A 26,380-nucleotide genomic window follows, 5' to 3' on the forward strand; every position below is an offset into this window, starting at 1 on the left:
TGTGAACATAGCCCAAGGTGTGGAGGAGTATTTTTGGTTATTTATTTTACCTTATACACAAGTCTTTACCCTGGAAAGAATGTTCCTTAACATATTTCACAGGAAAACCGTTTCAGTTTCGTTTTTGAACGTTTTATTGTGAGCCCGTAAAAGTGGCTTAATACCTCTGACCACGTTGTTTACTGCAGTGACTTGGGGGTCAGAAATGCTTCCTGGGGCGATCCCCATGCTGCCCCCATGTCTTTTAAGCACTGTCACTATCGTTTTGGGCACTTTTTAGGCTTTCTACAGACTGCCGGGGGTGACGCCGCAAAAATGCTCGGGTCTCCCATAGACTAACATTGGGCTTGTTGCTCGAGTCAAGCACCCGAGTATCACGGTGAGCTCGGCCCGAGCTTCGAGTACCCGAGCATATTAGTGCTCGCTCAACACTAGTCACATCTAATATATATTCTTGCATTACATCAGGATACGGACTGTACTTTTCCAAATGGAATCTCAATGCTTCCATAGCTATATAACATGGTATAGAAGTATATAAAGAATTAACATCACAGCCTATCCAGGTGTAATCTGATGACCATCTTTTGTTTGACAACTGATCTAAAATATCCTTGGTGTGTTTGATATATCCAGGCACGCGCTGTACCAAAGGTTGTAAGATCGAATCTAACCACTCACTGAGACGTTCACTACATGATCCAATTCCATTGATTATTGGTCGCATTGGGGGTGGAAGGATGTCTTTACGTATCTTTGGCAGAGCATGCATTGTAGGTGTTACAGGATTCAATGATATTAAATATTCACTGATTTTTTTTGTTAATATGCCCAATTTTACACCCTCCGCTATTAAGATGTTCATTAAGATTAATTAAGATTAAGATTTGCTCACTACATTTTTTGTTGAATTAAATTTTAAGCGGGAATATGTCTTTTCATCAGATAAAAGCTTCAAAATCTGCGTCCTATAAGTTTCAGTGTCTAAAACAACTATAAATAAAGATATGATACCGAGGGGTCTGAGACTTAAAAAGATACCAACTAAAGCTTACAATGTGGATTTCATGAATGACTGGAACAGTATTTTGAATATTTGCTCCTTGAACCTCATGAAATTAATTATAAAATTTGAGAACATACAACTCCAGGTACAGCGCGTGCCTGGATATATCAAAGACACCTAATTATTTTGTTTTTGACAGAATTTTTTATTTACAGATCCAAGGTGTCTCAATGGGTGCTCGTTTCTCACCTTCTTTGGCAAATCTGACTATGTCATATTGGGAACATTGTTTTTTGTATTCAGACAGTAATCCTTATATACCTAATTTGTCCTGGTATGGTAGATTTATTGATGATATGACATTCATCTGGCAAGGAGATGAATCTGCCATTCCAGGATTTCTTACATTTTTGAATGACAATTCATTTAATTTGCGGTTTACTGTTTCTTATAGTTCAAAAGTTTTGGTGTTCTTAGATTTGATTCTTACGGGCATTCCAGGTGAAATTGTATCCACTGCTATTCATCGCAAACCATCTGCAGGTAATTCCATCATGCATTTTTCTAGTAGTCAACCGCAGCATGTAGCTAAAGCCATACCAGTAGGTGAGTTCACAAGAATTGTCAGAAATCGCTCTCATCCCATAGTTGCTGAAAATGAAGTAATAATAACCTCAAAAAGATTAAAACAACGGGGTTATCCCCAATGGGTATTGGACAGGGGTAAAAAAATAATTTCTGACAAAAAACGGACTGATCTATTGCGTCCTAAAACAAAAGTAAAAAATGTTTTTTTGAAAAGTAAACCTGTCATCTCGCTGCAATATAGTGCACAATTTTCAGAAATAAAAAAATAGTTTACTAAACATTTATCAATACTTTTTGAAGATGAAATAGTAGCATGCATTTTGATAAAAGGCTGTAATGTTGTGGCAGAAAAGGCATCTTCATTAGGTGACTCACTATCTCCAACATTTTTTCTGATCCACACATAAAAAAGCACTTGGTTACAGCTAAAAGGGCAGTTTAAATGTGGATCAGTGAAATGTCGCATGTGTTCATACACACTGTGCAGTTCTGTTTGTCATGATTCTGATCATTCAAATGAATATAAAATCAAACAGTATATTAATTGTGATTCAGAGAACGTGGTATACAAAATAAATTGTACTATATGCGATAAACTTTATATAGGTTGTACTACACGTAAATTAAAAACTAGGTTTAATGAACATTATAATGACATACTTAATTCAAATAACACCAGTAGAAATGTCTCTGCTATCGCAAAGCATTTTATTATTGAGCACAATCGTGACATGTCTTCTTTGCAAGTTTTAGGTATTGAAAAACTTTTTCCGCATGCAAGAGGTGGAGATATAAAGCGAAAACTATTGACAAAAGAAGCGTATTGGATATTTAATCTGGATTCAAGAAGCCCAAAGGGTTTTAATCTGAAGAGAGAAACCATGTATCGCTATTGACTGTTTTCATGCACCTGCTGCTTAATGTGGTAATTATGTCATGTGATTTGTTCCAACTGTTTTCATTGGCACATTTTTAGTATTTTAGAAAATCCTTTTCATTGTGTAGCTATGCAGTGATAAAGGACACAAGTGAGCGTTCGAAACGCGTCTTGCTCCCCTACCCTGTCTATGCAACCTTTGTAATTATTTGCAAGTTTTTAATGTACAAAAATTAAAGAAAGAATTATTTTACCAGACGCTGGAACAACTATTGCATTTTTTTTTTACTTGACAGATGTCCAGAAGACAGTCATTGGCACACTCCACAAGGTCCCAGAGTTCCCATTTTCATCTGGAAATCAAGGTCCCAGAGTCTGGAGGAAGAGTGGAGAGGCCACAATCCAAGCTGCTTGAGGTCTAGTGTGAAGCTTCCACAATCAGTGATGGTTTGGGGAGCCATGTCATCTGCTGGTGTAGGTCCACTGTGTTTTATCAAGACCAAAGTCAGCGCAGCCGTCTACCAGGAAATTTTAGAGCACTTCATGCTTCCCTCTGCCGACAAGCTTTTTGGAGATGGAAATTTCATTCTCCAGCAGGACTTGGCACCTGTCCACACTGACAAAAGTACCAGTATCTGGTTTAAAAACAACAGTTTCACTGTGCTTGATTGGCCAGCAAACTCGCCTGACCTTAACCTCATAGAAAATCTATGGGGTATTGTCAAGAGGAAGATGAGAGACACCAGACCGACAGTGCAGACGAGCTGAAGGCTGCTATCAAAGCAACCTGGGCTTCCATAACACCTCAGCAGTGCCACAGGCCGATCGCCTCCATGCCACACCACATTGATGCAGTAATTGATTCCAAAGGAGCCCCGACCAAGTATTGAGTGCATTTACTGAACATACATTTCAGTAGGCCAACATTTCAGATTTTAACCCCTTTCTGACGTATGTGGTAATAGTTTTTCCTTGTGCCATGGGCCTATTGGGCCAAGGACGTACTTGTAGCGCCCCGAGGGTTCGGACGCTACAGGGGTATTGCACCTCAACCAGAGGTGTGATATTCCACTCCCAGGTAAGAATGGAGTGTGGACCAGGGCTTAGTTAGCTGCATACACCACACACACCCCATTTCCGGGGGACAGCTCTACAGTGCTCCCATTTATATATATATGCAGGCACATCTGACTATGTCCCTGGCTGGAGTGGGGAGGGGGGAGGAAAACCCAGTGGTGTAGGAGCAGATAGGGGTTGGGTTCTGAGCATAGGTAGGAGCTCATTGGGTGCTGGTCACCTGAGCTCACACACAGAAGAGTAGGTATAAAAGGTGGGCACCATCTTAGTTCTGAGAGTAGTACAGTGGAGAGGTGACAGGGAGCAGAGGCTCTGTAGGAGCTCTGCTCAGAAGGCAGGCCTAGAGAAGAGGCCAGTGCCAGAGTGGAGGAGCGATGAAGGAACAGGAAAGAAGGAGAAGAGACAGAGAAGTAGAAAGGCTCTGAAACAAGAAGGCAGAAGGGACCCTAAGAACCCACGAGATAACGGGTGAAGGGTCAGGCAGAATAAGGGTACCGGATTCCCAAGTTGGTGGAGGTAAATTATCCCTCAGCCAAAGACCGGAGGTCGTGATCATTTATTGGTGCGACCCCCAGCCAAACCTGCTAGGAAGGCACCATATAGGATAGTGGGAAAAGGGGCCCACGTTTGCCCGCATAGATCCGCGGCAGCTGGACAGAAGTTTGGTCACTGGTGGGGCATGAGCCAGAGAAAGGACAGAAGGGAGTCCTGTGCCATACTCCTGAAATGCCTGAGGGTTGACCGACCTCCTCACCTGGTGGACGCAGCACGGCTTGGGCAGTCATTACCGGCGGAAGTGACTTGGATATCAACTGTGAGTAAAAGACCCTGGACTGCAACACGTTGTCTCTGTGTTTCTTACCGCGCCAGCACTAATGGCACTGGGACGCCCTGCACCACAACCCCCACCATCTACGCTCACTGCCCTGAGGCTACACTCCTCCCGTGGGGAGTTATACTATTCTCTGCTGCACCCACAACACCAGCCTCAGCGGTCTGCCCTGCAGCGGCGGTTCACTCTGACCGCAATCCACGGGTGGCGTAGTCGGGCATTCATAACTATACTAAAAGACTGCCACAGCATTTGGTCTGACCACCCTGAGCCACGGGACCGGGTTGCCACTACTACCCCCATCAGCACCATACACTAGAAGGCCCGGTTCTGAGTACCCCACGGCCCAGGGGGCGAGTCATACTATTACTTCATACTGTGATCGCGCCCACACACAAGCGGTGCCGGGGCGATTGGCACCGGGTGTCAGCTGATTGTCACAGCTGACACCCAGTGCTATGTGCAAGGAGTGGTTCCACACCGCTACCTAAACATTAAGCCCCGAAATGCTGTGATCGAAATCAATCACAGCATTCCGGTGGCAAGGGGAGGTAAGCCAATACTGAGCCAGGTGCTGGTGGTTGTCATGGTGACTTGGATGTCGTCATGACAACATCCGAGTCACCAGACACGTCACTGACAGTGTGGGAGAATTCTCTCATGCTCACCGCATGCGCAGGAGAATTCTCCCACGCTGTCACTGACGTGCATGAGGTGAGCTGAGTTCATTGGACATGAACTCGGCTCATCTGGATGCCGTCACAGCGAGACACTGAGGAGCGCAAGCATGCCTGCGCTTCTCAGTGTCTGCGGCATGGCAAGCTGGATGGCAGCTTTCTGCTGCGATCCAGCCTGTCATGTCAATGTAGCAGAGCTGAAGCCATCCTGGGAACCATGGAAAAGTAAGGATGAGGTTGGTTTATTATTTTACTTTTATTGCAGAAGATATTGGCTTCCGCTGGAATGGGAATGACGGTAAGTATGGTTTAATTTAGAACATTAAAGGAATGTGTCTTTATTTCAATTAAAGGACTTTATTCTGGGTGTTTGTGTTCTTTTTAACTTTGACTATGGGGTTAGTAATGGGGTGTCTTTTAGACGCCTCTCCATTACTAACCTGGGCTTGATGTCAGCTGGCATTATAAGCTGACATCAACCCTAGCCCTATTACCCCACTGCCACCGCTACAGGGCAGTGGGAAGAGCGAGGCTAAGTGCCAGAATTGGCGCATCCTATGGATGCGCCATTTCTGGGGCGCCTGACGGCTGGTGTTTCTAGCCTGGGAGGGGGCCAATATTCATGGCACCCTTCCTGGGCTCCTAATATCAGCCCCCTGGCTATCTGCCTAGCCTTTGCTAGCTATTAAACTAGGGGGAACCCCACGTCATTTTTTTGGGGGTCCCCCATTTTAATAGCTAGTAAAGGCTAGGTATTCAGCTGGGGGCTGATATTAGTAGCCTGGGAAGCTCTGTGGGTATTACCCCCTTCCCCGGCTTCAAACATCTGCCCCAGCCATCTGCTTAACCTCCGCCAGAGACTAAAATTACGGGGAACCCCACGCCAATTTTTTTTTAATAAATCCTTTATTTTAACACTAAATGACAAGTACAGTAATCAACACTATCACTGTACTTCTTATATATGTGACTGACATGTTTCTATCTATCTAATCTATGTGTGATGCTCTATTCTTTCTGTTCTAAATTGTCGGGTACCGATGCTGAATTGCCGGCCGGCTTTTTTAAAGAGAGTGTCTTCTGAGCAGTTTGTCAGCTTTTGGACACCTTTGAATGTGTTTTCTATGTGTTTTTGTTTGCCTGCCATTGGTTTTAACGGTGTTCGACGAACAGTTCCACGAACATCCCGGTGTTCGATGAACCGACCCGAACCTGAACACTACAGCGGTGGCTCATCAAAAAGTAAAAAAAGTAAAAATTCCAAAAGTGTCAGAAAGTGTAAAAAAATAACAAACTGTAAAACTATTTTAAAAAAAATGAAAAAAATAATCCACAAAAATAAAAATATACTGTACCCATAAATAAACATTCTTATGAAAAAAATAAATAAATAAAAGTACACATATGTGGCATCACTGCGTCCGTAACGACCTGACCTATAAAACTGTCCCGCTAGTTAACCCCTTTAGTGAACACAGTAAAAAAAATACACAAAGCAAAAAATGTTGCTTTATCATCATACCGCCAAACAAAAAATGTAATAAAACGTGATCAAAAAGATGAAAGCAAATAAAAATGGTACCGCTGAAAATAACATCTTGTCCCGCAAAAAACAAGCCGCCATACAGCTCCATCAGCCGAAAAATAAAAAAGTTATAGAGACAGAATTGTTTTTTTCTATAAAATTGTTTTTATTGTGTAAAAGCGCCAAAACATAAAAAAAATATAAATGTAGGATCGCTGTAAACATACTGACCCAAAGAATAAAGCTACCTTATCAATTTTACCACACGCGGAACGGCATAAAAAAAAACACAAAAAAAAACAATTCCGGAATTGTTGTTTTTTATTTATTCTGCCTTCCAAAAATTGGAATAGAAAGCGATAAGAAAATGTCACGTGCCCGAAACTGGTATCACTAAAAACGTCAACTGGTCCCTCAAAAAACAAGCCATCACATGACTCTGTCGGCCAAAATATGGAAAAATTATATCTCTCAAAATATGGCGTCTTTTAGTATGTGACAGCTGTCAATCATAAAAAAACTATATGAATATGGTATCGCTGTAATCGCACTGAAGAATAAAGTTGTCTAATCAATTATACCGCACGAGGAACGGTGTAAAATAAAAACTTTAGGGTTGTGATAGGGTTAGGGTTGAGCTAGGGTTAGGGTTGGGCTGGGATTAGGGTGGGGCTAGGGTTAGGGTTGCGCTATGGTTAGGGTTGGGCTAGGGATAAGGTTATGGTTGGGTTATGGTTAGGGTTGGGCTAGGGTTAGGGTTAGGCTAGGGTTAGGGTTGGGCTACGGTTATGGTGGGCTACTGTTAGGGTTGGTCTAGGGTTATGGTTGGAGTAGGGTTAGGTTGGGTTTGTGCTAGGGTTGGAGTTGTATTAGAGTTAAAGTTAGGGTTGTGTTGGGGTTGGGATTTTTTTCAAAAGTAAAAAAAAAACAACAACGATATGGCGACTGTAGCATCGGCGTCTCTGCCCCGTTCTAGGCAGAGACGCCGTCCCTCTCACCTCCCCGCTCCTGGCGCGGCGTCCTCCAGCGCTTCTCTCCCCGCTGCTTCCGGCACGCGCTCCTTCCCCGGCAGTGTGCTTAGGGCGCGCGCGCGCGCTCCCCCTCTCTTAAAGGGACCGCGCGCGCCGTCCTAAGGAGTCCCCGGCCATTTGCCGGAGGACCTCCCATATAAAAGGCACCTCCTCCAAAATGGAAGTGCCCGAGCAATGTTGTAGCACTGTTCACTACTCTGCTTCAGCCCTCAGGTCCCGTTGCCAGTTACCTGCCAGATACCTGCCAGATTCCTGCCAGTCTGCTGTTTAATTCCTGCCTGATATCCTGCTACCTGCCTGCTAGCCTGAGGTCCGACGGTCTGCCTTCCAACTTCTGTCAGTCTGTCTAAGGACCAGCTTGCCCGATCACCTGGGAGCGCACATCTTCTACCTGCCTGCTTGCCTGAGGTCCGACGGTCTGCCTTCCAACTCCTGTCAGTCTGTCTAAGGACCAGCTTGCCCGCTCACCTGGGAGCGCTCATCTGCTGCCTGTCTGCTAGCCTACCAGGAGACTCCGCCGTCACGTGCTGTGACCACCCGCCTGTCCAGAGACTCCTGCCCGCTCACCTGGGAGCGCTCATCTGCTACCTGTCTGTTGGTCTTCCTGGAGGCTCCGCCGTCACATGCTGTGACCACCCGATTATCCAGAGACTCTCGCCTGCTCACCTGGGAGCTCACGTCTATCATCTGCCGCCACAGGTCGTACCAATCCTTTACCCAGAGACTGCCCCGGTCACTTGCCGTGACCTCCTGCCCGTTCATCCAGAGACTGCCCCGGTCACTTGCCGTGACCTCCTGCCCGTTCATCCAGAGACTGCCCCGGTCACTTGCCGTGACCTCCTGCCCGTTCATCCAGAGACTGCCCCGGTCACTTGCCGTGACCTCCTGTCCGTTCATTCAGAGACTGTCCCAGTCACCTGCTGTGACTGCCTGCCTGTCTACCCTGGTCGCCACCCGCTCCCTTACAGGGACCGCCCCCTTGTATAGTAGCTCAGAGGCTCCGCCTCCCAGTCCCGTTACAGTTTGCTCGGGTCATGGAACCCGGTGGCACCCAAGCTCCCTCGCTCTCGGACCTGTGTCATGAACTGTCCCGTCAGAGGTCCCAACAGGAGTCCATCCTGGGTCACCTGCAGAATGTCAATTCTCGCCTGGACACTCTGACTGCTCTGCCTGCAACCACCGCCAGTGCCATGACTCGCAATCCGGCAGCTCCACTGCCCACTAATAACATGGTATCCTACCCCGGACCCCGGCTTTCTGCACCTCCTCGTTTCGGAGGCGACTCCGTCCAGGCTCGGGGCTTCATAAGTCAGTGCACCCTGCACTTTGAACTCCTGTCTCACCAGTTTAACTCCGACCGGGCCAAAATTGCCTTCATCATGTCCCATCTCACCGGAGAGGCCCTGGCCTGGCTAAATCCTCTATCGGAGAGAGGAGACCCCCTGGTGTCCGACTTGCCTGCCTTTCTCACGGCTTTCCGGAAAGTCTTCGACGAACCCGGATGGAAGACCTCATCCGCATCATCTCTGCTACGCCTCCGTCAGGGAAGTCTCACCGTGGGCCAATATGCCATACGGTTCCGTACCCTTGCCTCGGAGCTGGCCTGGGATAATGACGCTCTGGTTTCCGTCTTCTGGGAGGGTCTGTCCGGCCGTATTAAAGATGAACTTGCCGGTCGGGACATTCCTACCACTCTCGATGACCTAATAACTCTTGCCACCCGGATTGACCTGCAGTTCCAGGAGCGTGCCAAAGAGGTCACCCGTGAGAGGAGGTTTCCACGTCTAGCTCCTACTTTTCAGAAACCCGTCACTCCCTCCGTCTCTCCTCAGCTACACTCTCCTGAGCCTATGCAGGTCGACCAGACCAAGATGGTTGGTTCTCGCCAAGAATCTCGCCGAGCCGAGGGAAGCTGTTTCTATTGTGGCAGTATGAAACACTTCATCCGTTCCTGCCCGGAAAAGCCGGGAAACGCCAGTGTCTAGGACCACTCGGAGAGGTCGTCCTAGACAAAAGTAAGCCCTCTCCATCTCTGACCTTACCGGTCTCTATTGCTTGGGGAGAAAACCGTCTCTTTGAACTCGCCCATCTGGATTCTGGAGCTGCTGGAAACCTCATCTCCCAGTCTCTGGTAGAGAGATACCATATTCCCACCAAGTCCCTGGCTGAACCATTGTCAGTCGCCTCCGTGGATGGAAGACTTCTCTCGGAGACCATCCTGCTCGTCACCGAACCCATAACCCTGCAGGTGGGAATGCTGCACTCTGAGGAGATCTCATTCCATGTGCTGTCCGGACTTTCTCACTCCCTGTTGCTAGGTCTACCTTGGCTCCAGACACATGAACCCGTATTGAACTGGCGGTCCGGTGAAGTACTCCGATGGGGTCCTGACTGCCATAGGACCTGCCTGGTCCCGGTCCGTACACTTCGCCCTCAGCCTACTCCAGCTAACTTACCTGGTCTCCCGGCTCCCTACTGGCCCAATGCGGACGTCTTCGGTAAGAAGGAAGCTGAGACGTTGCCACCCCATAGGCCATACGATTGCCCGATTGACCTGGTACCTGGCACCACTCCTCCCCGTGGGCATATCTACCCGTTGTCTGCAGCCGAGACCCGAGCCATGTCTGAGTACATTGAAGAGAATCTGGCTAGGGGATTTTTCCGAAAATCTACCTCCCCGGCTGGAGCCGGATTCTTCTTTGTCAAAAAGAAAGACGGCTCGCTACGTCCCTGTATTGACTACAGAGGACTCAATCTCATCACGGTAAAAAACAAATATCCCCTGCCACTCATCTCCGAATTGTTTGACCGTCTCAAGGGCGCCAGGATCTTCTCCAAGCTGGATCTACGAGGAGCGTATAATCTGGTCCGTATCCGTCAAGGAGACGAGTGGAAGACGGCATTCAATACCCGGGACGGTCACTACGAGTACCTTGTGATGCCCTTCGGTCTCTGTAATGCTCCTGCGGTCTTTCAGGAACTAGTCAACGACATCTTCCGTGACCTCCTGTACTCCTGCGTAGTGGTATACCTGGACGATATCTTGGTCTTCTCTCCGGATCTCCCCACACACCGGAGGGATGTTCGTCAGGTCCTGCTTAGGCTTCGGCAGAACCACCTTTACGCCAAATACGAGAAGTGCCTCTTCGATCAGACCTCCCTTCCGTTCTTGGGCTATGTCATCTCCCAAACAGGTCTGCAAATGGATCCCGAGAAGCTCTCTTCCGTTCTAAAATGGCCTCGTCCTGAAGGTTTGAAGGCGATACAGCGATTCCTGGGCTTCGCTAATTATTATCGTCTTTTCATCCCACACTTCTCGTCTCGGACTGCTCCCATATCTGCACTAACCCGTAAGGGGGCTAACCCCAGGACATGGTCGCCTGAAGCCGAGGAGGCCTTCCTTTCCCTAAAGAAAGCCTTCGCCTCTGCTCCCGTCCTGCACCGTCCGGACTGTAATAAACAATTCTACCTGGAGGTTGATGCCTCCTCCTCCGGAGCCGGAGCGGTGCTCACCCAGAAGTCTTCTACCGGGAGAATGGTAACGTGCGGCTTCTTCTCCAAAATCTTCTCCTCGTCGGAGCGCAACTACTCCATTGGAGACCGGGAATTGCTAGCCATCAAATTGGCACTGGGAGAGTGGCGCTATCTGCTTGAAGGGGCTCTCTACCCGGTAATTATCTACACGGATCACAAAAACCTGGCATATCTCCAAAATGCCCAGAGACTCAATCTTCGCCAGGCCCGGTGGTCGTTGTTTTTTGTCCGCTTCGACTTCATTCTTCATTTCCGTCCGGCGGACAAGAACGTCAAAGCTGATGCCTTGTCCCGGTCCTTCCTGTCCTCCGATCAAGAGGAGGAACCTACGCACATCATCGACTCCTCCAAGGTGATGAATGTGGCCCCCTTGGATCTGACTCGTCTTCCACCCGGTAAGACGTTCGTAGCTGTGCCAGATCGGGAGAGGGTTCTTCGCTGGGGACCTTCTTCTAAACTAGCTGGCCATGCTGGCCAAAAGAAGACCTTCCAACTTATTACCCGGCATTACTGGTGGCCTACCCTGCGTAAGGACGTGGTAGACTTCGTCGCGGCCTGTTCATCCTGTGCCCGTAACAAAGTTCCCCGACATCTACCTGCCGGCCATCTCCTGCCCCTTCCCGTACCTGCTGCTCCTTGGCAACACATCGCTATGGACTTTATCACCGACCTTCCAGTTTCTGCCAGTTGTACTGTCATTTGGGTTGTCGTTGACCGTTTTTCTAAGATGGCCCACTTCATTCCCCTGCCTGGTCTTCCGTCTGCACCCGAGCTGGCTAAAGACTTTATCTGCCACATCTTCCGTCTCCATGGTCTGCCCCTCCACATCGTGTCGGATCGTGGGGTTCAGTTCACCTCTCGCTTCTGGAGAGCCACATGTAAGCTGCTGGACATTACCCTGGATTTCTCCTCCGCTTACCACCCTCAGTCCAATGGTCAAGTGGAGCGGATCAATCAGATCTTGTCCAGCTACCTCCGGCACTTCGTTGATGCTCACCACTCGGACTGGGTGGATCTCCTACCATGGGCCGAGTTCTCTTATAACAACCATGAGAGCGAGTCCTCTTCCAAATCCCCGTTCTTTATAGTCGGTGGCCAACATCCCCGGATTCCACTTCCTGTCTCCGTTTCTGTGGACAACCCTGCTGCGGAGTCTCTTGTCAGCGAATTTTCTACTATTTGGGAGAGCACCAGGTCCGCTCTTCTTCTCTCCTCTGAGCGGATGAAGAGATATGCTGATAAGAGACGTCTCTGTCCGCCCCAATTCCGTCCGGGAGACAAGGTTTGGCTCTCATCCAAACATGTGCGGCTCAAAGTACCCTCCTACGAGTTGGGTCCTCGATTCATCGGCCCCTTCGAAGTCCTCAGGCAAATTAACCCTGTGGCCTACAAATTAAAACTCCCGGACACCCTACGGATCCCCAACTACTTCCACGTATCTCTCCTCAAACCCGTTGTCTTTAACTTTTTTTCCAAAAATCCAGGTGCCCCTCCTGCTCCGGTTTCCGCTGATGACATCTTTGAGGTAGAGAGTATTCTGGCCTCCAAGAGGGTAAGAGGAAAAACCTTTTTTCCGGTAGATTGGAAGGGGTTTGGTCCTGAGGAGAGAACTTGGGAACCCAGGGAGAACATCAACGCCCCGCTTCTCCTTGAGAAATTTCTTTCTGGCCAAAAAAAGAGGGGGCCTAAAGGGGGGGGTACTGTAGCATCGGCGTCTCTGCCCCGTTCTAGGCAGAGACGCCGTCCCTCTCACCTCCCCGCTCCTGGCGCGGCGTCCTCCAGCGCTTCTCTCCCCGCTGCTTCCGGCACGCGCTCCTTCCCCGGCAGTGTGCTTAGGGCGCGCGCGCGCGCTCCCCCTCTCTTAAAGGGACCGCGCGCGCCGTCCTAAGGAGTCCCCGGCCAATTGCCGGAGGACCTCCCATATAAAAGGCACCTCCTCCAAAATGGAGGTGCCCGAGCAATGTTGTAGCACTGTTCACTACTCTGCTTCAGCCCTCAGGTCCCGTTGCCAGTTACCTACCAGATACCTGCCAGATTCCTGCCAGTCTGCTGTCTAATTCCTGCCTGATATCCTGCTACCTGCCTGCTAGCCTGAGGTCCGACGGTCTGCCTTCCAACTTCTGTCAGTCTGTCTAAGAACCAGCTTGCCCGCTCACCTGGGAGCGCACATCTTCTACCTGCCTGCTTGCCTGAGGTCCGACGATCTGCCTTCCAACTCCTGTCAGTCTGTCTAAGGACCAGCTTGCCCGCTCACCTGGGAGCGCTCATCTGCTGCCTGTCTGCTAGACTACCAGGAGACTCCGCCGTCACGTGCTGTGACCACCCGCCTGTCCAGAGACTCCTGCCCGCTCACCTGGGAGCGCTCATCTGCTACCTGTCTGTTGGTCTTCCTGGAGGCTCCGCCGTCACATGCTGTGACCACCCGATTATCCAGAGACTCTCGCCTGCTCACCTGGGAGCTCACGTCTATCATCTGCCGCCACAGGTCGTACCAATCCTTTACCCAGAGACTGCCCCGGTCACTTGCCGTGACCTCCTGCCCGTTCATCCAGAGACTGCCCCGGTCACTTGCCGTGACCTCCTGCCCGTTCATCCAGAGACTGCCCCGGTCACTTGCCGTGACCTCCTGCCCGTTCATCCAGAGACTGCCCCGGTCACTTGCCGTGACCTCCTGTCCGTTCATTCAGAGACTGTCCCAGTCACCTGCTGTGACTGCCTGCCTGTCTACCCTGGTCGCCACCCGCTCCCTTACAAGGACCGCCCCCTTGTATAGTAGCTCAGAGGTTCCGCCTCCCAGTCCCGTTACAGCGACTAGTGTTGAGTGTAAGTGCTCGCTACTTGAGTTTGCATCGGGTATAAACTGAGTATCGCGTGTGCTCGAGTCTCCGCCCCATATGTTTTGCAGCTGTTAGACAGCCAAAAAAGCCTTGCGGGTATTGCCTGCCATGCACGACGTTGTTCGAGACTCCGCGGCCGCATGTTTCACGGCTGTTAGGCAGCTGCGACACATGCAGGGATTGCCTAGTTGTTATGCAATCCCTGCATGTGTCGCAACTGTCTAGCAGCCGTGACTCATGCAGCGGCGGCTCGAACACAGTTGTTCAGCATGCAGAATATACTCGGGCAGCACTCGAGCGTGCTCAGTGAAAGGGTTAACTGAGCACGCTCACTCAACACTACTCTGCTCTCTTTCCCAGGTCACACAAAATTCTCTGCCAATACCTACTGTGATTACAAGTGCCCGGAGGAGGACAAGAGCTGTAAGTCATTACATACACCACTTTGCAGCATTCGCTGATGCAGAATGGTGAATGTAATGACGTACTGCTATGCTTTACTCCCCTTGCACTGGTAATCACAGGTTGTGATGACGGTGAGATCCATGTGACCTGGTTAGACTCATCAATTTTACCAGATCTAATAGAGAAAGCTTGGTCTAACCTTCTCTGGGACATCTTATCTTTTCCCTGTACAACGCTGCTTGCTTATGACTGGGCAGCATGATACAGGGGAAAAAGAGAAACGCCCTCAGAGAAGAATCTATGATACTCCCGTTTCTTAGTTGTAGCGTTAATTAGTATATAAACTTTACAAGCTAACAGCTGTGCAAAGGAGATGAGGAATAAAAAAATATGTTTTATTCCGATTTTCAGCCACTTTATCATGATATAGCCAGTTCATCATCTAAAAAATGGTGAAACGTCTTCTTTAAATCAGAACTTGGGCTTTCATTTGTTGGAAAAAAAGAAAGTTACACTTGGCAACAAGATTGGTATTGTTAGCTTTCATAAATAAGTTGTAAAAATGAAATTTTTATAACAATTGTTTCACAAGTCTAATGAAAAATAACCCTTTAGTTTTTCTTGCCAAATCAATATTTTTTAACTTTCTGCTTTTTATATGTTTTTGACAACAATAAAAAGAGTGCATGGAATAACATGCTTTTCAAGTGCAGCCTCAACAGTAATGCCCACAAGAAGCAAAGAAACTGGAATGCAATCAATCAGTAATGTTTTGTTTTTTAATTAGATAATTTTGTATCAAAAACAAAAGGGCAATTAAGTATTCTTAACATACTTGTATGTAGTTGGAATTACAGAATATTCATTAGTGAAATTACTTTAAAGAATTACAATGAATATCTTATAAGTTACAACATTTTCATTTTTACTTATTCTTTTTTTTATTATAACCTCACATCCAGCCTCACAACACACCAGAGAGAGAAATAACCATGATGAACCCTTTTACACATAAAATAAATAATATTTATTTTTAGATACATATAATCCTGCTAAAGTGAATGGGTCACAGAGAATCAGGCTATAAACATCCATAGCTCAGGATAAGGGATGAGCGGACCTGTTGACATTTGGATCTTGGTACCCGACCCAAACTGTATTCCAAACTTCGGTTCGGGTACCAGAACTATACCCAAACTTGAACCAGGACCCGAACCCCAATGAAAAACAATGGAGACCCGAACTTTGGGTCTGTGTAAGAAAAAAAACTCTCTCTACAGCGGACTTCCCCCGTGACTCCGAACATTGCAACAGACTTCTAGAGAAAGTCCATGTTCAGCGTTTAGCATTGGACTAACTGTCCGGTATAAATGCCGAACTTTTAAGTTCAGGTACACTCATCTCTACTCAAGATTACTTGATTTAATTTTAGTACACAGAATCTAGAGCAATCAAATAAAACTAAAAAGGACAAGTAACTGAAGCATTCTGTCTCTCAACAAGACTCGGGTGGGTAATCCTAGAACATCCAACAATGGTTGCCGAATGCTTTCAAATTTCTTAATTGCATTTCTCTTTCTATAGACTCCTATTTACAACCACATATTGTCCATTTTATTCCCCAATTGCTGGTGGTTGGACATCTAACCAATGTTTTTGTGCCTGATATAAAATATGTGATATACCTATAGAAATCGGAGATTCCAAGTCAACCCAATCCCTTAGATACCCCCGATACACATATCCTGAGATGCGCCTAAAATCGGATTCCAAATATGCTTTTGTTTTAGGGACAGAGCATCTTTCCAAAATGGGCCTGAGTGTATTCCCAGAACATATGCATCAATTGTGCATTCTCCACTCCACACCTCATTCTTCACTCATTCTCATTCTGCACTTGAGTGAACCCCAATTTTATGGAGGAAGCTGGGTGTTCTATAAACCCTATGAATAAAAAAGATCTGTGAAAGCCTCTGTAATTTACATGGGGACAACCTGGGAATGAGCTCCAACAACTCCATCTACGGTTCTTCAGAAATTGGACCAATATCTGCTTCCCACTTAGATTTAAATCGGTATTCCTATCTCCAAGATCCTCTCCCAAAATATAGTAGGTATAATAATAATATTAGCAAATACCTCCAATTAGAAATGTAGTATAGTTCTTCTGATTTGCTATGTCACCTACCCCATGGCAGGGCATTGCAGCAGCTTAGATATCCATGGTTATGGCTTATCATAAAGTGACAATTAGTAAGTTTTTTAGTTTTTGTAACCATGGTGTCACGGGTGTGTCAGAAGTGACAGACAGTCACCCTGCAGTTGGTTGCAGGATATCTCTACGTTTGCCTTTACAGACATTTTCTTAGACACTGTCTCTAGGACCCAGCGGCTACCTTCCTCTGGCTATTTAACACCCTGCCTGGGTGTAAAAATACCGGCTATGTATTCATTACTACTTGTGAAGGCTTAGCATGAGCAGTACTTGATGCTCTCTAGAGCTTGAGAATGGGTGCGCATTTGTCTGGAGTTCGTCTAAAGCTAAGCAATTTCCCCCAGTTTGTCTACCTATGTTGTCTATAGTGTTTAATTGAGATCAACTAGTGCTCATTTCCTCCCTTCCCTAGCCTTAGCCATATGCCAGGGAAAGACAGGACAATGCACATGTGCAGCGACTGGTGAAGAGCCAATACAAGGGAAGACAGGGTGATGCTAGATCAACCTAAGAGGTCTCCACTTCCCCCCTTTCGCTAGAGTTTGGGCTTCCTTTCCCTCTTCCCTTTGTGATGCACTATTGTAGCACCCTGGGGGTTCAGTTGCTATATAGGTATTGCATCTCTCCCAGACGTGCGATGTCTCACTTTCAGGTAAGGATGGAGTGTGGACCAGGACCCCGACACCTGCATGCATTACACCACATGTCCGGGGGGCAGGGCGACCGATATGCTCCAAGTAGAGCACGACAGTCCCTGTCCCTGGCTGGAGTGGGGGGAGGGAATACCTAGTAAAAGGGGAACCCGGTAGTGCAAGATTAGGGAGGAAGCAGTTCCTGGATGCAGCTAGAGGGAGGTATAAAAGGTGGGCACCATCTTAGTTCAAAGAGAAGTCGGTTCAGTCAGAGGGAAGATGTGACAGATCAGGTCTCTGTTGAGCTCTGCTCCAGACGCGGGTGTGACACCCCAGGGGTCTGGTTGCCACAGTGATAGAGATATTATGTCTGAGAGCAGGTGGGAGGTCTCTTGGTCAGGAATCCTATGCATGCCACACCTCCTGCCCAGTCCTGGGAGGGGAAGAACTTCCCCTATATAAACCTAGGGCTGAGGCAGGGTTAGTGAGTAGAGAAGAAGTAGAGACAGAGAAAAGAAGCAAATATAGGAACAGAACATCAGGAGCTCTGTGGGAGCAGTGATACAAGGAGTCAGGGGCTGGCAGCTGCAGAGCTCGCCCTGACTGAGAAGATTTCTTACCGGACCCGGAGTCCGAGGCTGTGGGGACTAATCTCTACCCAGCAGCAGAAACCGACCGGCAGGGGATTGCAGGTCCTCTGGCCCAGAAACCCGAAGGCACGGTCACACGCGTGGGACCAGCACCGCCATCGTGGAGCGGAAGCCATTAGAAGGCCCCGAGTCACCGGCCATACGGCTGAGCACCACACGGTACACTCAGGGACGTGGGCTACTTTTACCCGCCTCTAGCAAGGTAGCCAGAAGAGTACAGTTAGTTGGGAAGGCCTACAACTCCGCCTGGCCAGGGGAGATCCCATCTGCTCAAGGACTGACCAGGCCCCGATTGCTAGCAAGTACTCCGGGAGGGTCTATCTTTGTCACCAGTAAAGACCCTGAACTACACCGCATCGTCTCTGAGTGGTTCCTGCTACCCCCATCATTCACGTCGGCTGCCCTGAGGCCATACCCCTCCCGTTGGGGGTTATACCATCCACGCTGCACCATCCTTCCACCGGCCTCAGCGGTCTGCCCTGCAGCGGCAGCTCCATAGCTGCATTCAACGGGTGGCGTAGTCATCCACCATCTACTGCTAATAGACTGCCACTTAGTCTGACTCCCTGGGCACGGACCGGGTCATCGCCACGAGACTACTACCCCCATCTGATCCGGCTCCGGGTAGGCTCCCGCGTGCGCAACGCAGCGCGACTCAGGCCCAGGGGCGCGTCACGGGTCTAGCCTGTAAGGCCCAGTCAGCACTGAAGAAAGAGAGAGAGAGTTGGGGAGAAGAATGAAGAAGAGCGGAGGAGGTTCCAGGAACACAAAGGAGAGAAGGGACCCCAGGGGTATGGACCGGCTGACAGCCACCATACGCCCGCATCTACCTGAGCAGTGGGGTCAGGCCAAGGGGGAGACGGGTCCCCGAAACTAGCGGAGGCGGGGAACTACCCTCAACTTGAAACCGGAGGCTGTGACATTTTATATGGTGCAACCCCTCGCTACACCCGCTAGGAAGGCACCACAGAGGGTCAGGGAAACTGGGGCCGAAGTTTACCCAGAGAAGGCCTGAGGCAGCCGGACAGAAGCGTGGTCACTGGTGGGGTATGACAGGCCAGAGGAAGGACACGAGAAGGGGGTACTGCGAAGCGCTCCAAAATTATCTGAGAGTTGGCCGAGCCCCCTCACCTGGTGAACATGGTGCGACGCGGGAAGTTACAGCTGGCCGGAGTAACGTGGAGTAACGAACTGTGAGTAAAGATCCTGGACTGCATTACAGAGACTCTGAGTTATTATTCCCGCGCACCATCACCCCCATCATTCACCTACACTGCCCTGGGGCTACACTCTTCCCGTTGGGAGTTATACCATCCCTGTGCTGCTCACAAACATCAGGCCCAGCGGTCTGCCCTGCAGCGGCGGTTCATCCTGACCGCAAACCACGGGTGGCGTAGTCGGACATTTGAAAATAATGAAAACCATATCAATAGACTGCCACTGGTTTGACCACCCTGAGCCACGGGACCGGGTCATCGCCACGGTGACTACAACCCCCAGCATCCCACCAAAGGCCCGGTTCCGGGTTCCCCACGCGGCCCAGGGGGTGAATCACTATGTCTTTCCCACATCTTGCGTGACACATGGATACCTAAGATGTTGCCATGATCTGTACATGGGGTAAGCAACATAGTGAATCAGAAGAACTATACTACATTTAGAATTGGAGGAATTTGCTAATATTATTATTACAACTAATACATATTGAGGTAGGATCTTGGAGATGAGAATAAACCTTTAACTGTCAGAGGGTTCTCATCTATGCAAGGTCACAGAAGTTATTAATATTTAGTAGAAATTAAACCATGTGTGTGGTTCACAGGTAGGATCATATCTGGGATAAAGTGATTGTGTATTAGCATCCTTGTCATAGTTGACTGGGTCTAATATGTGTGCCTAAGTTGTAGGTATTTTTAAAAAGATGATAAGGCAAGTTAATCTCCTTCTGGAGTTTCTACACCCCATCTTCAAGCAGATAATCTATTATCTGGATTACTAAGGTTACTGTATTAATGGTTAGTGGCCACATTAGAAAAGTAAGTACATGCCAACAATGATTTTGCTACTGAGAGAAAAACATTTGATTTATTGTGATTTACACTAAATTGAATGCGCTGATTCCAAACATGAACACCGAATTTTCCTGACACATTTAGATTTTAAGTTATACATGCAAAACCTATTCACTTATAATATTAATGCATTATATATTGGAAATATTCCAACGTACATGCCCAGACCTCTCCGAACACGCTCATACAGGTCTATCGGTTATGTCAGCAGGGAGTATATAAGGCAAACTGGACAGAGCTCAATAAAGTGATCGGTTATAGAGCTATCAGTTTGGAAACTTAAGGCTGGAGTCATACTAGCGTATAAAAAATTGGTCCGATGCTGAAAAATTAGGACGAGTGTATGGTGGTATGTTATACATACTGCTGAATAAAAAGGGTTCAACAAAATATTATGCACCCCAAAAAAATGTTTTGTGTGCAAAAGCAGGAAAACATTAAAAATCTTATATTAATCTGGTATCGCTGTAATCGTACTGACCTACAGAATAAAGCCATCGTATCACTTATACCCAGGGCCGGCGCCAGCACCCGGAGCACGCGGGCAAGTGCCGGGGCCCTGAGCAGGCTCACTCACCCGCTGCGCTATGGGACCCGTGAGCGGAGGAGGGTGGTGTCAGCTCCCGCTCCCCCCGCTTGCTCAGGGCCCCGTCAGCCGGCGGCACAATACTTACCTCTCCCTGTGCTTCCGCAGCAGGTCCGATGTCTTCCGCAGCTGCAGCACTGTGACGTCTCAGGTCAGAGGGTGCGGTGACGTCTTTCCACCGCGCTCTCTCCCGAGCCGTCACAGCGCAGAGTGGGAAGACGCCGGCGATGCTGGAGTCCAGAGAATCGGCAGCAGGTGAGTAGTTAGGTGAGTATTTTATTTTATTTTTTTTTAATGTATGGAGGCATGGGGAATTATAAGGGAGGGGGGAGAGAGGTGACATCCTGCATGGGGCGTTATATGGGGGGAAAGTGACATCCTGCATGGGGCATTATAACGGGTGGTGACATTATGCATGGGGCATTATAAGCATGCGTGACATCCTGCATGGGACATTATAAGGGGGTGACATAATACATGGGGCATTATAAGGGGGGTGACATTCTGCATGGGGCATTATAAGGGGGAGTGACATAATGCATGGGGCATTATAAGGGGGGGTGACATCCTGCATGGGGCATTATATGGGGGGATCAGCCTGCATAAGACATTATGTGGGGGAAACAGCCTGCATGGAGCATTATGTTGGGGCACAGCCTGCATGGAGCGTTATATGGGGGCCAGTATTCTGTATGGAGCGTTATATGGGGCCAGTATCCTATATGGAGCGTTATAATGGGGCCAGTATCCTATATGGAGCGTTATATGGGGGCCAGTATCCTGTATGGAGCATTTTATGGGGGCCAGTATTCTGTATGGATCAATTCGCCGGTTTCTGAGCTATTGTAGAATTTAAAATAGATATCGGTCATGTAATGTAAGAAGTGAAATCTTCTGCATTGTATTATATATATATATTTTTCTGTGGCATCTGTGCGTCATGAATCGTGGTATGTGTTAAAGGGGCCCACTGAGACTCTTTCGCCCAGTGCCCACGAAAACCTGGAGCCGGCCCTGCTTATACCGCACGGCGAATGCCATGAAAGAAATAAAAAGAAATTCTTGAACTTTTGTTCATATTTATCCTGTGAATGCTGGGAGTTGTTGTTTCACAAAAACTGGAATGTCCATAGTTCCTGCACCTACAAAATGTGTGAAAATATGTAACAATGGGAATGGTTTCTCTCATAGACAGTGATTCCTGCTCTTACCTGTCATTTGTCCATTGCTAGATGTATCACCAGCAAACAAAACACTCAATGTTCTTGATTTCAGGCCTTAAATACACTAAAGCTGGAATTGGACTGGTTGCTATGGGCTATAGGTCTTTGTTCCTATGGTTACAGTGTAGTGTTGTCATAGAGACTAGAATTTAATTACATTTGAAGTAATATAAAGTCATTTACTTTTTTCAGTCGCAGTAAATACAGTTTACTTTTTGGGAACTTTTCCTTATTCATCCTTCTCCTCCAGCCTTGATGCTAACCAATGTGATCTGCCATATTATTACTACTTATTATTAATATTAATTAATACCTGTGGAGATATCACTCATGGTCATATGTGACATCATCAAATCCAGGAGGCCATTGTTACCTCACAACATGATGTCACAATGACTGTGGGTCTATATAAACGGGTGTTCAGGGGGCAAATGATCATTTCATGAGATGAAGACAAGGAGAGCAGAGGATCCAGGATCGAGGATACAGATTCTCATTTCAGGAGATGAAGACGAGGAGAGTTGAAGTTCCTGGATTGAGGATACAGGTAAATGAGAAACTTTACAGGGATTTGTTAGTGAACTTAGCGCCAACATGGACATCAATCCTCCAAGTCTACAGATTGTGGCTGTAAGGTTCTAGCTTTCTCCAGTCTTTGCTGGCAGAATCTCTAGACTTGGGTGATGAAGGTTCTTTGTGAGGTCAAACAGCAGAATGTTGGACACTGAGAGTTCTATGCAGCAAACATGGGAACATCCCTGGGGCTATCACAGAGGTCAGCAACAAGATGGGACCTTGGATGGAGACACTGTATGGGCTACTTCGGTCAGTGACAGTTCCAGTGGTATCTGAGGCTGGCACAGATTGCTGGTGGTGGTTCTGTCATTTTAATTTCGGATTTTTGAGGCAAAAAAAAATCTACCCTTAGTCCCCCATATGGGAGAGAGGTTGGTGTAGATACATTGGGGGACACATATTAATTTATTTTACTGTATTTTACATAGATATATATATATATATATACACTGTATATATGTGTATATATATATATATATATATATAGTTTCCACGATTTTTTATAAATTACATTTCTTGCACCATTTTTAAGTATCTACATCAAAATATAAAAATGCAAAGAAAAGGGGGCATAAAGTACAATATATATATATGACTGATTTTCTATGGGTCTTTGCCTGATCCGTCTTGTATTATTTTTTTCTTACCAGAAAGAATATCTGGATCCTGGAAGGAAGACTGAAGAATCTAACAAGAGCCACGGGATTATTTAGTGTTAATCATTTAATATGTCTGTAGATAATATTTGTTGTCTTATGAGGTCATTATTTACTGATTATATAGATCTAATTCTGGAATCAGTGCATCATGACATCATATTACATAGGTGTCTGCTGTCTAACCTAATTGTATAAGGGACGTGATATGATATAACTGCCCTATGTCTGTATCTGAAGGGCTAGTGTTTGTGGGGTCTAGTATTTGTGGGGTGTAGTGTTTGTGGTGGGTAGTGTTTGTGGGGGGTAGTGTTTGTGGGGGTTAGTGTTTGTGGGGGGTAGTGTTCTGTATTTTTACAGGGGAGATCAACGTAGACAAGCTATAAGCTCAGAGTCCGATCTGATAAGGAGAGGTGAGGCGTGTTACCAGGACAAAGAAGATCTGCTCTCCGGAAACGAGTCATTGCTCTATATATCAGTTAGTTAGTTGTAGTATGGCCTTGGTCCAGGGTTCTCGAACTGATCGCCTTTTCTCGGGGTCAAGAAGGAATTTTTTCCCTGTGACACACATTGGCTGAACGTGTCCAGGTTTTTGCCTTCTTCTGGATCATTGGCTTTAGGTAGGGGTAAACATTTTATTTAATAAAATGTTTAAAATTAATGCTCTGTCTCCTTGTGTCTTTATTTTCTAGCACTCAGGTAGTTGTATATGTCAGTTCTCATTTTTATGATCCACGGCTGCCACAATATGAAGGCAAACTGAAATACAAGGGCGGTAATTATGTGTCTACTAATGTAATGACTGTATCTATGATGCATAAAATATAGTCAAAAAAGCAAGGGGTAGATGCCCAAACAGATTTAAGTCAAGAAAAGCTGCAATTGGACTAATTAAAAATATCTTTTCATTAGAATTGATTAAAAAACCTCAATAAAAATCACCCAAAAACGCCAATAACAAATATCAACAGAGATGAGGTAGGTCACCTCAGTGACCAGTAGGTGCTTAGAATAGTGCCAGTATTCCAAAACCAATTGTCTGGACATGCAGCCAAACACACAGCAGGTACAAATAACAATTTAGTGACCAGCTAGGGGTGGCCACAAACTGTACAATAAATGCTCATATCCTTATATACAAACGTGGTCAAAATTGTTGGTACCCCTCGTTTAAAGAAAGAAAAACCCACAATGGTCACAGAAATAACTTGAATCTGACAAAAGTAATAATAAATTAAAAATCTATGAAAATGAACAAATGAAAGTCAGTCATTGCTTTTCAACGGTGCTTCCACAGAATTAAAAAAAAAAATAAACTCATGAAATAGGCTTGGACAGAAATGATAGTACCCCTGAAAATAATGTGACAAAAGGGACATGTTAAATGAAGTTGTGCCCACTAATTAGCATCACACGTGTCTACAATCTTATGATCAGCCAGTGGGCCTGTATATAGGGTTACAGATACTCACTGTGCTATTTGGTGACATGGTGTGTAGCACACTCAACATGGACCAAAGGAAGCAAAGGAAAGAGTAGTCTCAGGAGATTAGAAAGAATATTATAGACAAGCATGTTAAAGGTAAAGGTTATAAGACCATCTCCAAGCAGCTTGATATGCCTGTGACTACAGTTGCAAATATTATTCAGAAATTTAAGATCCATGGGACTGTAGCCAACCTCCCTGGACGTAGCCGCAGGAGGAAAATTGATGATAAATCAAAGAGACGGATAATACTAATGGTAACAAAAGAGCCTAGGATAACTTCTAAAGAGATTAAAGGTGAACTTCAAGCTTAAGGAACATCAGTGTCAGATCGCACCATTCGTCGTTGTTTGATCCAAAGTGGACTTCATGGGAGACGACCAAGGAGAACATCATTGTTGAAAAAAAAGTCATAAAAAAGCCAGACTGGAATTTGCCAAACTACTTGTTGACAAGCCACAAAGTTACTGTGAGAATGTCCCATGGACAGATGTCTGTGTTCACAGACAGAAAAATTAAAGGGGTTGTCCACTACTATTGAAAATAGTCCAATGTATTATTATGATAAATAGAAGCTTCTTTGTATATACCTTCCTCTGCTGTTTCTGCCTGTGAGCGGCGCTATCACTTGCCGCTCACAGGAATCACGTCACCCCCAGCTGCAGTCGGCGCTGACAAGTTCAGACTGCAGCCGAGGGTCCCTCTTCTGCGTTCCATGGTGGCTGCTGGGTTGTGGGCGGGGTTACCCCGCGCATCACACCCGGCATCCACCGCGTGCTCTCCCTCTCCCCATTCAGTGGGAAAGCAAATGGTGGATGCAGAGTGTGACGCGGGGGTAACCCTGCCCACAACCCAGCAGCCACCGCGGGGATCCCAGCGCTGAGTCACGCCTCACTTGACATGACCTCAGCGGGGGTCACGTGCTGCCTGTGAGTGGCCAGTGATAGCATTGCTCACAGGCAGAAACAGCAGAGGAAGGTAATTACAAAGAAGCTTCTGTTCATCATAAAAATACATTGGGCTATTTTCCATAGTAGTGAACAACCCCTTGAATCATATCAATAAAAGAACACTGTCCCTACTGTTAAACATGGAGGAAGCTCTGTTATGTTTGGGGCTGCTTTGCTGCATCTGGCACAGGATGTCTTGAATCAGTGCAGGGTACAATAAAATCTCAAGTCGACCAAGGGATTCTAGAGAGAAATGTGCTGCCCAGTGTCAGAAAGCTTGGTCTCAGTCGCAGGTCATGATTCGTGCAACAGAATAATGACCCAAAAGACACAGCTAAATACACCCAAGAATGGCTAAGAGGAAAACATTGGACTATTCTGAAGTGGCCTTCTATGAGCTCTGACCTAAATCCTATTGAGCATCTTTAGAAAGAGCTGAAACATGCCGTCTGGAAAAGGCAACCTTCAAACACGAGACTACTGGAGCAGTTTGCTCATGAGGAGTGGGCCAAAATACCTGTCGAGAGGTGCAGAAGTCTCATTGACAGTTACAGGAATCGTTTGATATCAGTGATTGCCTTAAAAGTTTGTTCAACAAAATATTAAGTTAAGAGTACCATCATTTCTGTTCAGGCCTACTTCATGAGCTTAATATTTTTAAAAATTCTGTGGACGCAGGGTTGAAAAGCAATGACTGACTTTCATTTGTTCATTTTAATCATTTTTAATTTATTATTACTTTTGTCAGATCCAAGTTATTTCTGTGACCATTGTGGGTTTTTCTTTCATTAAACGAGGGGTACCAACAATTTTGACCAGTTTTTCTATGTACCTTAGTTCAGAAATGGCAATGCTCATTCAAACTAGGTGAGCATTCAAGTGGTTACTAGTGGAACCCCGGTCCCTTTCTTCAACTGTGGAGCATATTATGCCTTTTCTCAGGTA

General features: G+C 46.8%; 1 pseudogene; it reads left to right on the forward strand.

Moving 5' to 3' along the window:
- The window catches only part of LOC141201657 (cingulin-like), a 166,947-nt pseudogene that overhangs the window by 63,275 nt on the left and 77,292 nt on the right, over window positions 1–26,380 (forward strand).

The sequence above is a fragment of the Phyllobates terribilis genome, unplaced genomic scaffold (genome assembly GCF_046119375.1).
Source record: "Phyllobates terribilis strain yellow unplaced genomic scaffold, ASM4611937v1 Scaffold_122__1_contigs__length_5177241, whole genome shotgun sequence".
Lineage (NCBI taxonomy): Eukaryota > Metazoa > Chordata > Amphibia > Anura > Dendrobatidae > Phyllobates > Phyllobates terribilis.